Consider the following 13,475-nt stretch of genomic DNA (forward strand, 5'->3'; position numbering starts at 1 on the left):
AATTAACCTTTTAGGTGCTTGGTAGGTAGTATGTATTTCATCAGCATTGCTGTGATATCCTCAATAATGTTATTATTAAACCAAATAAATTATTTGTGTTTCTAGCACCTTCAGATTTAAATGGTATCCAATAGCAATATGGGGGGAGGGGGTCACGGGAGAAGTAATTGTGTTCTTTCACTGAAAGATTTAGCAACTATGTATGTATTTTTTTCATTTGGCCTTTTCCCCATAGTATATTTCACTATATTTTTTGCTTAATTTTTCATGCTCATGATACTAAATGTTATTAAAATGTTAACTCACTTAATTGGTCTAAATCAAAAGCACAATAGTCTGAATAACTATACATTGTATCTTGAGAAACTCAAAACAATTCACTAACCTTCATTCATGATTTGTGTGATGGTACCTGGAGGCCCAGGGTGGGTCTCAGGCATGGTATCTCCTTTTCATATTGGTGCAGAAGCAAAAAGTCAGGGGCATTTCCCAAGGCTCATAATATGAATAATATTAACCCGGTTTACTGTTTGACTTTGTTTTGTTTTTTCTTAGTTCCTTATTTAAGACATTATTTTTCCAGCAGTAAAACTTAATTTTGTTGAATTTTATACTTTCTATTTTCTACCATGTTCTCTGCATGGGTTCCTAGTAAGGTTTTGCTCTCTCACGTAAAACAACCACAATGTTCTGATTTTCATCTAGTCACTACCCAATTTAAATTGCAGGTTATTTATTTCTCTCTAGTCTCTTTAGTCTGGCAGATTTTTCTCTATTTTTTTTTTTTTTTTTTTTTTTACTGTTTTCTCTTTCTCTTTTCTTTTTGTTTCTTTTGGAAAGCTTCTCACCTCTGTCTTTCATTTGCCTAGGTAAATTCACTTTATAATTTCTCTTCTATATTTTAATAGTGCACATTGGCCTTTTAAATGGTTGAATTCCTTTAATCCTGAATTTATGTGTTAGCAGATTCAGATAGCTCTGGTCCAAGTCTGAGTTGCCTCTCATTAAGAAAAAATAATAGTTTACATAGCAACAAGTCATTCTATGCATATAATAATTATTAATTAATATGGAAAGGCATTATTTCAGTTACTTTCCTTCTTTGATTATTTAATAGGTTAATGTTGTTATATTGATGTGACTGAGAAAGATGAAATCTAACTAGCAGATAAAGGATTTATAGTAGGACATATATAAAAAGGACATATATAGCTTATTGCTTATTGCATTAAGTTCTATCATCCATACTAATTTCACATAGAGACAAGACATTATATTTTTGAAATAAGCAAATTCACTGAAAATGAATAGTTGATATGATAGTATAGACCAGGATACCATAAGTGTATGAGCCAAACCACTTGACCCAGGGTCTCTTGGAGTGCTTCTTGAAATGCAGATTCCAGGGCCTTTTGCAAACCAAGTGCTGTAAAATGTCTGGATGGAGACCCTAAGACTTAGGTGATTCTGATGCACACAAGTGTGCTGCAGAGAAATCTTTTTTTTTTTTTTTCCTCAAGGTTAGCTCAAGTGCCAGCTGGTTTTATTTAAAAACCTATAAAGTATACTAAAGGAGTGTCCAGCATACATAAATACCAGAGCAGTTTATATCATGTCAGGAATATGGAGGGGAGCCCTTGTTGAAGAATGATCTCATAGACATTCTTTGACAAAAATCTGGCAAATGTCCTGTGTACTCTACTAGGCTTACGTTAACCAGACATTCCACCCCCTAGGAACTACATTGTGTGGCTTGATTTAAAGTATTTTGTTATCAAGTCACTTTTTGGGGAGGAAAGAAGGCAGTCTTTGTGGGAGGTCTTTTGGCACTCATGCATAAATTATTTTGCATCAATTTAGATTGCTATATTACATCCTTCAGAGATTTTTTATGTTCTCCCAAGTTTCATATTTCTATACTGTGTCAAACAAGGCATTAACATGTGATAGAATAGATTTATGTTGAAAGCTTGCTTTATTTATTGTAGTTTTGTCTTGTTCTATAATACACATACAGTAACATTCAGTCCTAAGCTTTCAGCTCAATTTTTACAAAAGTAACCACTATACATATTGAGTAGTAGAATATGGCCACCATCCCAAACCTTCCCATGTATGATCTCCTAGGAGATCAAAGGTAATCAAAGGTACCCCATCAAAGGTAACCACCATTCTGAATTCTATTGATACAGAGTATTTTGGCCTTTTCATGAAATTAATATATATAATATAAATTGAATCATATAGTATTTATTATTTTTTGTCTAGTTTCTTTATATGTTTTATTTTTTTTTTCAACGTTTATTTATTTTTGGGACAGAGAGAGACAGAGCATGAACGGGGGAGGGGCAGAGAGAGAGGGAGACACAGAATCGGAAACAGGCTCCAGGCTCTGAGCCATCAGCCCAGAGCCCGACGCGGGGCTCGAACTCACGGACCGTGAGATCGTGACCTGGCTGAAGTCGGACGCTTAACCGACTGCGCCACCCAGGCGCCCCTTGTCTGGTTTCTGTAACTTAATATTATTTCTAAGGGCACCTGAGTGGTTCAGTCAGTTGAGCGTCTGACTTCTGCTCAGGTCCTGATCTCGCGGTTCGTGAGTTTGAGTCCTGCATCAGGCTCTGTGCTGACAGCTCAGAGCCTGGAGCCTGCTTTGGATTCTGTGTCCCCCTCACTCTCTGCCCCAGCCCTGCTTGTGCGCTGTCTCTCTCTGTCTTTCAAAAATGAATGAACATAGAAAAAATTAAATATTACTTCTAAGAGGTCAATCCACATTGCTGCATGCTGTAGCAATTTGTTCGTTTTTTATTACCCTATACTGTTCTATCACACAAATTTATCGTAATTTATTCATCCAATCTACTTTCTAGTTTTAGCTATTATGAACAGCTATGAATATTCTTGTGTGTGTACTATGGTGAATACATATAAGCACTCATTTCTGTTTAGTTTTTACACAAGAGTAGAATTGCTGTGTCTTAGAGTATGCATATATTCAATTTCAGTAGATAATGCTAAATGCTTTACAAAGTAGTGTACTATTGACATTCCCACCTGCAATGTATGAGAGTTCCAACTGATTCAAGTCCTATCCAATGCTTGGGATTGTCAAGTTTTATTTATTAGATCTAATTTTAGTTATCGTAGCAGGTATGTTTTATCTGGCTTTAATTTGTTTTTCCCGATATCTAAACATGTTGAGAAACTTTATATACACCTGTTGGCTATTAGACTGTTATTTTTGTGAAATGCACAAAATGAACACTTTTTAAATTGCCTGTCTTATTATTATTTTGTAGGAGTATTTATATATTCTGGATATGAATACTTTGTCAGATATGTATTGCAAATATTTTCTCCAACTCTGCAGTTTATTGTCTTTAAGTAATGATCATAGTTTTCAGTGTAGAGGTCTAGCACATCTTAGTTCAAGTTGCCTAAGACTTTGATTTTTTATATGCTTTTGAATGGTATTATTTTTTATTTTTGATAAATTTTATTTCTCATCCTTTGCTGTTAATATATAAAATTCAAGTGATATTTTTGGCTTTGTATTCAGTGACCTGCTTAATTCATTTATTAATTCTAATAGTTGATCTGTAGATTCTTTTGGATTTCTAAAAACACAATCATGTTATCTGGAAATAGTGACAGATTTATTTCTCCCGTATAAATCATGATTATTTTTTTGTTTTCTTTTCTTGCTTTGTTGAAAAAAAATTTTGCCACTTTGTGCATGTCTACAGATGACTGAGAAAGCACTGCTAATATTAACCTCAGGGTTACAAATAAATTTTGTTGAATAAGAAAATTCACAAATATAAAGGTCTACAAATAATGAGGACTAACTATGTTAGACACATATATGTACATGAACTATAGCATCATGTAATATTATAGTGTATACCTCTGTGTATTATAAGATACAATTTATTTAATTGTATGCCTATTCCTGGATGTATAACTTGTCTCCAGTTATTCTTTGGTGTTATTTCTAGAACTATCAGAAACTTCAGTAACATTTATTATGTCTTTTTCTCCATTCTTCTACTTTGTGCACACACTGATAGGTTATGATCTGTTTCTATTCCCATTTCTTTAAACTCAAAAAATTTACCTGTTGTCTCACCCACTCATTTACTTAACAAACATGTATTTATCTCTTAATGTATTCAAGCTCATTGGACTACTTTTTTTAAAAAGCACATTTCCCCAGTTTACAAAAAATGGATGCAATCCCTAATTGTTAGGTTTTTTAATCACAAAACTTTTCTACATTCAAGAACCTTTATGTCCCTCTGTCTGCAATACCATGGAGTCAATATAAAAAAAGAATTCCAAAGTAAATAGGATAAGGCAAGATAATTCTCATATAGCATATGCTTCTTGTGTGAGAATAACAGAACTATAACCGATAGTGTGCAATGCATACCTAGCTTTCAGGCTTGTTGTTATGTGCACTTACGTGCTGTGGTGAGTTGTATTATCTATGACTATTCTTTGCTTTACCAAGGACTTACTCCGACATTCATTGAATAAGAGAAAAAACAGCACATAAATTTATCCTTCAAGACTTTTTTTTTTTTTTTTTTTAAGCTTTGGCTTTACAAACATTAGTAGAAAGTCCTCTGGGACTGCTATTAATTAGAGTCAGATGAAATGATCCTTGAACAGGAAACATTTTGATCAGTGCCTTTAAGGATTTTTGGAGATATTTTTTAGTTCAGGTGGACAACATTCCAGGTTGATGAAACAAGTAATATGGCAGAGATGGGTAGACTGTGTAGTGACAATTAGGTTAACTCTTCTAGAGAAAAAAATGAAACCAGACTACAATAGGAGATACATAGTTTAGGTCGTGAAAAGTTTGGCCACTGACAAAAGGTTTAGATTTCATGAGGAAGGGAAATTTGACTACCAAAAGCTCTTGTGATAACATTTAAAGGAGATAATTCAAGTGGCCAAACATAGGATAGGTATAGACAGAAAATAGGGAAAGAGAAGAGACCAATACAGAACCTGGGACATGATATTGAATGCGGAATTGTAGATAGAATGGCAAATCTAATATTGTGTAGAAAGAATTACCAGAATTTGGGAATGACCTGTTAAGCAAGCAAAGTAAAAATGACTTCAGAGTTTTGATTGCCTGGAGAGGAGTACGAGAAGAGTGTTGAAGGATGATCATGTTGAGATAAATTAATACTTTAAGAATAATAATAGTGAGAAAGCACTGGAACAGCAATGTAGAAATGTTCTATAACTCAGGATATGTGACTTAAGGATTAAAAAGGTTTTAAAACATGATGACTGGGGTGCCTGGGTGGCTCAGTCGGTTAAGTGTTTAACTCTTGACTCAGCTTAAATCATGATCTCATAGTTTGTGATATCGAGCCCTGCATCGGGCTCTGCCCTGGCAGCATGAAGTTTGCTGGGGATTCTCTCTCTCCTTCTCTTTCTGCCATCCCCTGCTCTTGTTCTTTCTCTCTCTCTCTCTCTCAAAATAAATAAAACTGGATGACTGAATGATTTATCCAAGGGAATATGTAAACAAAGGGCTTTGGGTAATTCTCAGCCAATTGGTGAGGTCCAGCAAAGGACCACCTGAAGAGACATATAGAATACTAAGAGTAGAGAGGAAGGGCTGCCTGCGTGGCTCAGTTGGTTAAACACCCGGCTTCAGTTCAGGTCATGAGCTCACAGTCTGTGAGTTCGAGCCCTGTGTCAGGCTCTGTGCCCACAGCTGAGAGCCTGGAGCCTGCTTTGGATTCTGAGTCTCCCTCTCTCTCTGTTCCTCTCCCACTCACGCTTTCTCTCTCTCTCTCTCTCTCTCTCTCTCTCTCTCTCTCAAAAATAATTAAACATTAAAAAAATTTTTTTAAAAAGAGTGGAGAGGAATAAAATGTGGATTTGAAAGACTACATCAGTGAAGAGAATGTGTGATGATTCACCCTATTAAGGACAACAAAATGGGCTGGAAATAGAGATAGTGGTCTAGAGACAAGGGAAAAGAAATCCTGATTTGACTCAGGTCAGTTTCTACAAAGAAGCAATAGCACACTGACTGAAGCCCTGAATGGAGAGGGGTAGAGAAGGGAGAGAGTTTGGGGAGGAAAGTTATTATCAAATTGCAAACAAGACAGAGACAAAATATACTTCCAGGGATGTTTTGTCTAAGCAAATGCTTGGACTAGGTCAAGGAGTTTATAAAATATTGTTTAAGAGCACCTGGCGTTAATAGGTAATCAATAAGTGTGTGTTAAATGAATGAGTGACTGTCTGATATGCATCCTATGACTTTTGGTGCATTTTCTGACTACTGAAAGTATACTCATAGTGATCTTAGTAAAATAGTTATATGGAAATGTAAGCTAGAAGCCAGGTTGGAAGCAGTTCCTGAGGGCTGCAAGAGAGGAAAAATGGAGGATTAGGCAAACTTCACAAAATTACAGAATCACAAAAGCAAATTTTCGAGGTAGGAGAGGTCTTGCAAATCATTGAATAGCCCAGCCCTCTTACTACACGGCTGTGGATTTGAGGCCCGGTTTTGTTAAATAACTTACCATATATATGTCAAGGTTCAGTTCCAGGAAATTGAAACCACACTAGCTATTTTAAGCATGAAACGATTTAATATAAAGAATTAGGTGTGCATTAAATTGTTGGAAGGTTTGGAGGAGTGGCCTCCAGGCTTAAGCTCCTGGACTAGTTCTCAGAATGATACAGCAGATTGGTCCACCCGGGCAGCCGCTGCTGCGGCCCAGGCCAGGGAGGGGGAGGATGAGGGAGCTGCCACTGGACCTTTGGACTCCAAGGACCAAGACTTCTCCCAGGACAGCAAACTGCTGCTACTGCTCACTATGCACTCTCCTCACAGCCTCCACACGGCCAACAACTAGACCTAGGATGCCTAGACTGTGGTCCCACAGTATCTCCCCAACCACACCTGCCGCTCCTGAATCTAAAACTCACTCTAGCTGACATAACCGAATTCTCACCTGGAATCCTGGCTGCAAGCACGTTGGGACACATAGTTCCCCGCTTCTGCAGATGTCGATAACCTGAGGAGGTTGGAATGGATGTTGACTGCCAAATGATCCTATTCACCATCCCTGTTTGCACACCTAGGAAAGATCACTGCAGCACAGCGTGGAAAGCCTATTATTACAGTCTCTCTGTTGCCATTGAACTGAAGTGCACAAAGGAGAATTCTATAGCTTTAGCCCTCCTTCTAAAAAATCCCATTCTGATATCAAGAGGCCTGAAAGTAAGCTGCCCACCTGATTTGTTGTTCAAACTAGGCCACATCTGAGAGTAAAAGAAAACACTGCTCCTATTTATGTCAGGATAACAGGCATGATACTGAACCACCCCAGCAAACTCAGCTCTAAGCCTGTGTGTAAAATATTTAAGGTTCTTCATGATCTCGCTTCAGCTTCCCTTAGTGACCACATCTTTCAACACAAATCTTCACTTACTTTTTGTTCCATCTCCTTTGAAGTTCTCTTCCCCCAATTTCTTTTCTGGTCTGGTGCACGTGTGTCATTGCCTGGAACGGTGCTCTCTATTTCTCCATATATCTAACATCTGTGTGTCTTTTAAAATCCAGCTCAGATATCACCTCCTCTGTTGAAATACTCTCAGATGTCTTCCAGTAGAGTAAGTTGGTTCTCCAGTTACCTACTAACCTTGTATTAAAGTATCTGTTTATATATCTTTCTCCACTGCTATTACACTTTGGCTTCCTCAATGACAAGAACTGAGATTATTCACCTTTTATTCCCAGAGGCTAGGTCAGATTCTATACTTAAAAAGTGCTCAAGAAATGTTTGGGAATAGATGGGTGCAAGGAAGTAAGGAGGAGAGCAAGAAAATAAAGAGAGAGTGAGCAGAGAAAGGAAAAGGGGAGGAAAGGAAGGAAAAGAGGGCAAGAGGGAAAGAGGTAATGAGACTTTGATAATAATCCTAGTGTTTCCATTTTGCGAGGCTTCTTTTTGTATTACCAATCTATTAGATCTTCAAAATTACTGAATGAGTTGAGATGGAATCAACTCACACTCACTTAGAAACAGACTTGTCTGGGTTTCCCATCTAATAGTTGAAGAAAATATCGGTATTTATTGGCTTGGATCACAGTCAGTGGTTAAATGTTTTCGCTACATCTATGTTAACCCATCAACTATGCCATTCCTTGATTTGAGCTTAACACACAAGTGTTTAGATTTTTTGAATTAAAAATGCAAAAAGACCTCACTTTCCTGTTCATAAGGTGATTTCTTTTTTGAGTGAGCAGTTTTATCCGTTTCTTGAGGCCCTTGTTGTTGATTTTAGGAAATGTCCCACAGTGAGCCCTGATTTAAAAGATTTACATCTTGCCTTCACCACTGTAACATGACTTCCTGCAGTTCACCCCCAATTTTCTCTCATCTAAATATGGTGTTTTTAAAAACCTAGTTTATAATTCTTTCTAAAACTCAGTGCAAAACATTTTCAGTGAATATTTCAAACATTGCGTTCTTTGGACTGTAAGGTGATGCCTATGTTTGCTAAGGTTTTAGTTTTGTTTTTTGTTTTTTATTTCTCTCCATGTTTGTGTTAAGTAACAAGCAGCATTCTGGGCGGTAGGGGATCTACTCTTGGACGTCAGTTTCCTTCTATAAACACATTTACAGTACCTCTTGGCTCAGCCAGCTTTTTTTTTTTTTTTGAGGAAAGTGCAGAATTTACTTCATATTGTATGATGCAGTCATGCCTATGGCCATATATTATTTCTGATCACATCTATTATGGTTATAGATGAAGAATGCCCACAGTGAGGGGAAAAGGGAAAATTCTAAAGATCACACACACATTCTTCCTAGTTACCCTATCCTGAGGGAAATCCCTCAGTCAGCTTAGGATACATTTCATTTGATCATAACAGGAGTTTTTATATGAAAGTGTAACTATGAAAGTTTCATCTTGGCTAGGAAAATCACAGGTATTATTACCATATGAGATTTTTCTTACTAGCTTAAAAGAAATTATCAGTTCATCATGTATTATTCATCTTGAAAATAAAAGTGAAAATAGTGTTGTAATTAAGACTCCCAAGTCCTTGGCAAAGAATATCCATGAATTTTCCTTGGGTAATTTTTAACATTCTCTCACATAGGTGAACGACACTCTCTGAAGAATATATGGTTCATTTATTTGTTTCATCAGCCAGCTTTTTTTTTTTTAATTTTTTTTTCAACGTTTTTATTTATTTTTGGGACAGAGAGAGAGCATGAACAGGGGAGGGGCAGAGAGAGAGGGAGACACAGAATCGGAAACAGGCTCCAGGCTCCGAGCCATCAGCCCAGAGCCTGACGCAGGGCTCGAACTCACGGACCGCGAGATCGTGACCTGGCTGAAGTCGGACGCTTAACCGACTGTGCCACCCAGGCGCCCTCATCAGCCAGCTTTTAATGGGCAGAGGAGTTCACATTGTTTTAGGAGTAAGGTGAACAGAATATACATATTTTTTTGAGATCTACTGAATGCTGCTCAACCTTAAATGTCTCTTGCTTACATATGATATCCTATGTTGCAAGGACATATTCAAGGAGATTTAATGTCTTAGAAGAGTATGATTTCTTTTTTAATTAAAAGAGTGTTGTCAGGGTTTTACACTGAGCATTTCACTGCTAATTCCACAAGTCCAAGTAAATGTGTGTAGAAAGCTATTTGGGGAAAGCTGAATTGCTAGAGAGAATTCTAAGTCCTATTACAGAGTAACATGCCTATAAATCCAAGTTTCTAAACTACCATATGTTCTTAGCAAAACCAAATTAAGTGAACTTCTGCTCTTGACCACGGTGGAATAAAAAAGATTAGATATACTCCCCTGCTTTAAAAAAACAGAAATGAACAAAATATGAAACACCAGTTTGCAAGGTACCAGATACCTGACAGTGAAGGCTAGGGATCCCTAAGAGGTGAGAAACAAATGACGTGAGCCTCAGTGTTACCCCAGTTTACTTCCTAGAGGGGTTTTAATCTGAATCTTACGGAAGGACAACCAGGCTGAGCCTGACAGGCACTTGGAGTGGAGATGCCAGAGCTGAGAGTCTGGGAGATGAAGGTGGCCAGAGTTCACCAAACTATAAGAAGAGAACTATACGTGGTAGAATCCTGAAGATCTGAAAGGGTTCCCCTCTAGTATTCAGTCAAGTCCTAATCAGCACATATATGTGAGGAAATTATGCAAAGTTGGAAAAGAACCACCTGAGGGGATTAGCGGTAACTGTGGCCGTGCTTCCATGGGGCTGGGAATAATACTTGTTCAAACTCTGCAGACTGGGACATCTCCTAATTGACCTAGCATTAGCTAGTGCACACAGAGAGGGCTTCCCTCAGTAGTGATGAATAATTAGCTCTAGCTGAACATGGCTCTGGTCCTTTCTGATTGATCTTAAAAGCAAGACCTGAGAAAGGACCAAACTGTTTTGAGGTAATTTGACTGCATCCAAGAATAAAGCTCAAGAATACTTATAGGAACACAAATACATCCAGCAACCAACAAGGTGAAATTCACTGTGTCAGGCATCTGATCAAAATTAGCAAGTATGCAAAGGAATAGGAAAATACAACCCATAACGATGAGAAAAATCAATCAGTCAAAACTGACCCATAAGTGTCAGAAATGTTAGAAAACAATGCATTAAAACAGCTCTTAAAACTATTTCATATGTTTACAAAAGCAGAAGATATAAAAATATACTCGAGTTTTTTGCTTCCACACGATCAGTACTATGTGGGAGAATGTATAATAGACATGTATTTATATGGCTAAAATGTAAATATAACAATATTTCTTTCCTCTGTGTATTTTATTTGTTAGACTAAGAATAGTTTTATTTTAGCAAATTAGTGTATTTAGTGGAAGTTCACATTAGGAATGGCCCAACAATTTTATCTGAATGCAAAATATGCCATATTATTAAATATAACTTGGATAATGTTATTTTGGTGTTAGGAGTTACACTGTTCCATTCATAGTATTGGATAGCAAATACTGTTCTGTCATAATTTATCTTAAATTTGCAATAATTTCTATGTCTTAAAAATATTGATTCTATATGATAGGATTATAAACTTGACCTTTCCATATTTTGGACATTAACCTATTATTGGACATACCATTTGCAAGTATCTTCTGCCATTCAGTAGGTGGTCTTTTTGTTCTGTTGATGGGTTCCTTCACTGTTTAAAAACTTTTTATTTTGGTTAGTCTCAATAGTTTGTTTTTTTGTTTTGTTTTGTTTTGTTTTTTTGCTTTTGTTTCCTTTTCCTTAGACATATCTAGAAAAATATTGCTATGGTCAATGTCAGAGAAATGACTGCCTGTGTTCTCTTATAGGACTTCTATGGTTTCAGGCCTCACGTTTACGTCTTGAATTCATTTTGAGGTTATTTTTGTGTATGGTGTAAAAAAGTGGTCCAGTTTCATTCTTTTACATGTAGCTGTCCAGTTTTCCCAACATCATTTATTGAAGAGACTGTCTCTTCCCCACTGGATATTCTTGCCTCCTTTGTCATAAATTAACCATAAGAATGTGGGTTTGTTTCTGGGGTCTCTATTCTGTTCCTTTGATCTATGTGCCTATTTTTGTGTCAGTACCATATTGTTTTCATTGCTTCAGCTTAGCAGTACATCTTGAAATCTGGAATTGTATACCTCCAGCTTTGTTCTTTCTCAGGATTGCTTTGGCTGTTCAGGGTCTTCTGTGGTTCCATACACATTTTAGTATTATTTGCTCTAGTTCTGTGAAAAATGCTGTTGGTATTTTAATAGGGATTGCATTGAATCTGCAGAATGCTTTGGGTAATACAGACATTTTAACAATATTAATTCTTACAATCCGTGAGTGTGGAATATCTTTCCATTTATCTGCGTTATCTTCAACTGCTTTCATCAGTGTTTTATAATTTCCAGAGTATAGGTCTTTCACCTAGGTTAAGGTCCTTAACCTTTGGTTAAGTTTATTCCTGGGTATTTTAGTCTTTTTGGTGCAGTTGTAAATGGTGCTGTTTTTGTAAATTTCTCATTCTGTGACTTCATTGTTAGTGTAAAGAAATGCTACTGATTTCTGTGTATTAATTGTGTACCCATAGTTTGTTCTTTTTTATTGATGTGGAGTATAAATAAATCACAGTTTGTTTAAAAAAATAACCTTTCATCTGAACGTAAGTTAAAACTGGTCAGTATTATTCAAATGATCATAGGACTTCAGGTTAAATACATGTAGGTGATCACTTCAATAGTTTAATTTTATGGGTAATGTGCATTTTTCATTCCATGTTTATATAACTCTACTTTGGTAACAATTTATTGGTGGTAGCATAGTATAATTCTGTTGTAACACAATAAAAAGGCATAAAGTGAATTTTTAAACACTTAGGATAAATTCTAGTTGGTGTTGTAGATGCGTAAATACTTAAATAATCTATATGTCATTTACCCAATCTTTTATAGGTGGTTTATAAAATATGGAAACATAGATAATATTTTATTTTTCAGAGAAGAAACCAAAGATGTCCTTGATGATATTATGTACATTTGACTATGCCTCTAGACTTTATGAACACCCTGTGCTCATCTTTAAATGGCAAACGAATTGCTTCTCAGCCATTTAGCTAAGATCAAGTGTAGTATCTGTTCTTATCAGCTTACATTGTAAATGAGAAGACTATGTCTTATTGTAATAAATTACTAGACTTCTACATTGTCATGAAGCATTTATATCATAATGCAGTTTGTCTTATGGTGTAATGCATTTTTCCATGTAAAATATATTTTAATTGTGAATCATATCATTGACCAAGGATTTAGCAACAATTATAAGAATGATCAATCATTTATGATCAAGAAAGCAACTTTAATAATCTAAAATAGGGAAGTCATGGCCCAATGATTAATTATGGAAATTTAGCCAGGAAGAAGATTTTAGTGATCTTCTAGCACAACTCATTTATCTTATAGATAAGGAAACTGAGGCTCAGATAAATTTGGCATCTTTCCCAGATCAAACAAATGAAGCATAGTAGAGCTGGGCCTAGAGCTCTGTTCTCTGTATTATTTTTCTGTTGTTGCATAACAAATCACCAAGAGCTTAGTGATTTAAAACAATAGTCATTTATTAATTCATAGCTCTGTGAATCAGAATCCCAGGTGACTGGACTGGTTTCTGTGCTTAGCTATCACAAGGCCAAAATCAAGGTTCTAGCCAGGGTGAACTCCTGCCTGGAGGTGATGGGAAAGAATCCACTTCCAAACCCATTCACCAAGTTGGCAGAATTCAGGTTCCAGTTGTTGTGGGACTGAGGTCCCCATTTCCTGGCTAGCTGATGGCTGGAGTTCACTGTCAGCAGCTAGATACCTGTCTCTGGTCCTTGCACAGTCTCGCTCCATCATCAAAGCCAACAATGGTATGTCATTTCCTTTTCACAGT

General features: G+C 36.5%; 1 protein-coding gene and 1 pseudogene across 2 annotated transcripts in view; both read left to right on the plus strand.

Moving 5' to 3' along the window:
- Nucleotides 1-13,475, plus strand: part of ADAMTS3 (ADAM metallopeptidase with thrombospondin type 1 motif 3) — a 278,234-nt gene that overhangs the window by 187,587 nt on the left and 77,172 nt on the right. The window lies entirely within an intron of this gene.
- On the plus strand, nt 12,641-12,806 carry LOC121040560 (uncharacterized; annotated as a pseudogene).

This window comes from Herpailurus yagouaroundi, unplaced genomic scaffold (genome assembly GCF_014898765.1).
Source record: "Herpailurus yagouaroundi ecotype Mexico unplaced genomic scaffold, PumYag 28, whole genome shotgun sequence".
NCBI lineage: Eukaryota > Metazoa > Chordata > Mammalia > Carnivora > Felidae > Herpailurus > Herpailurus yagouaroundi.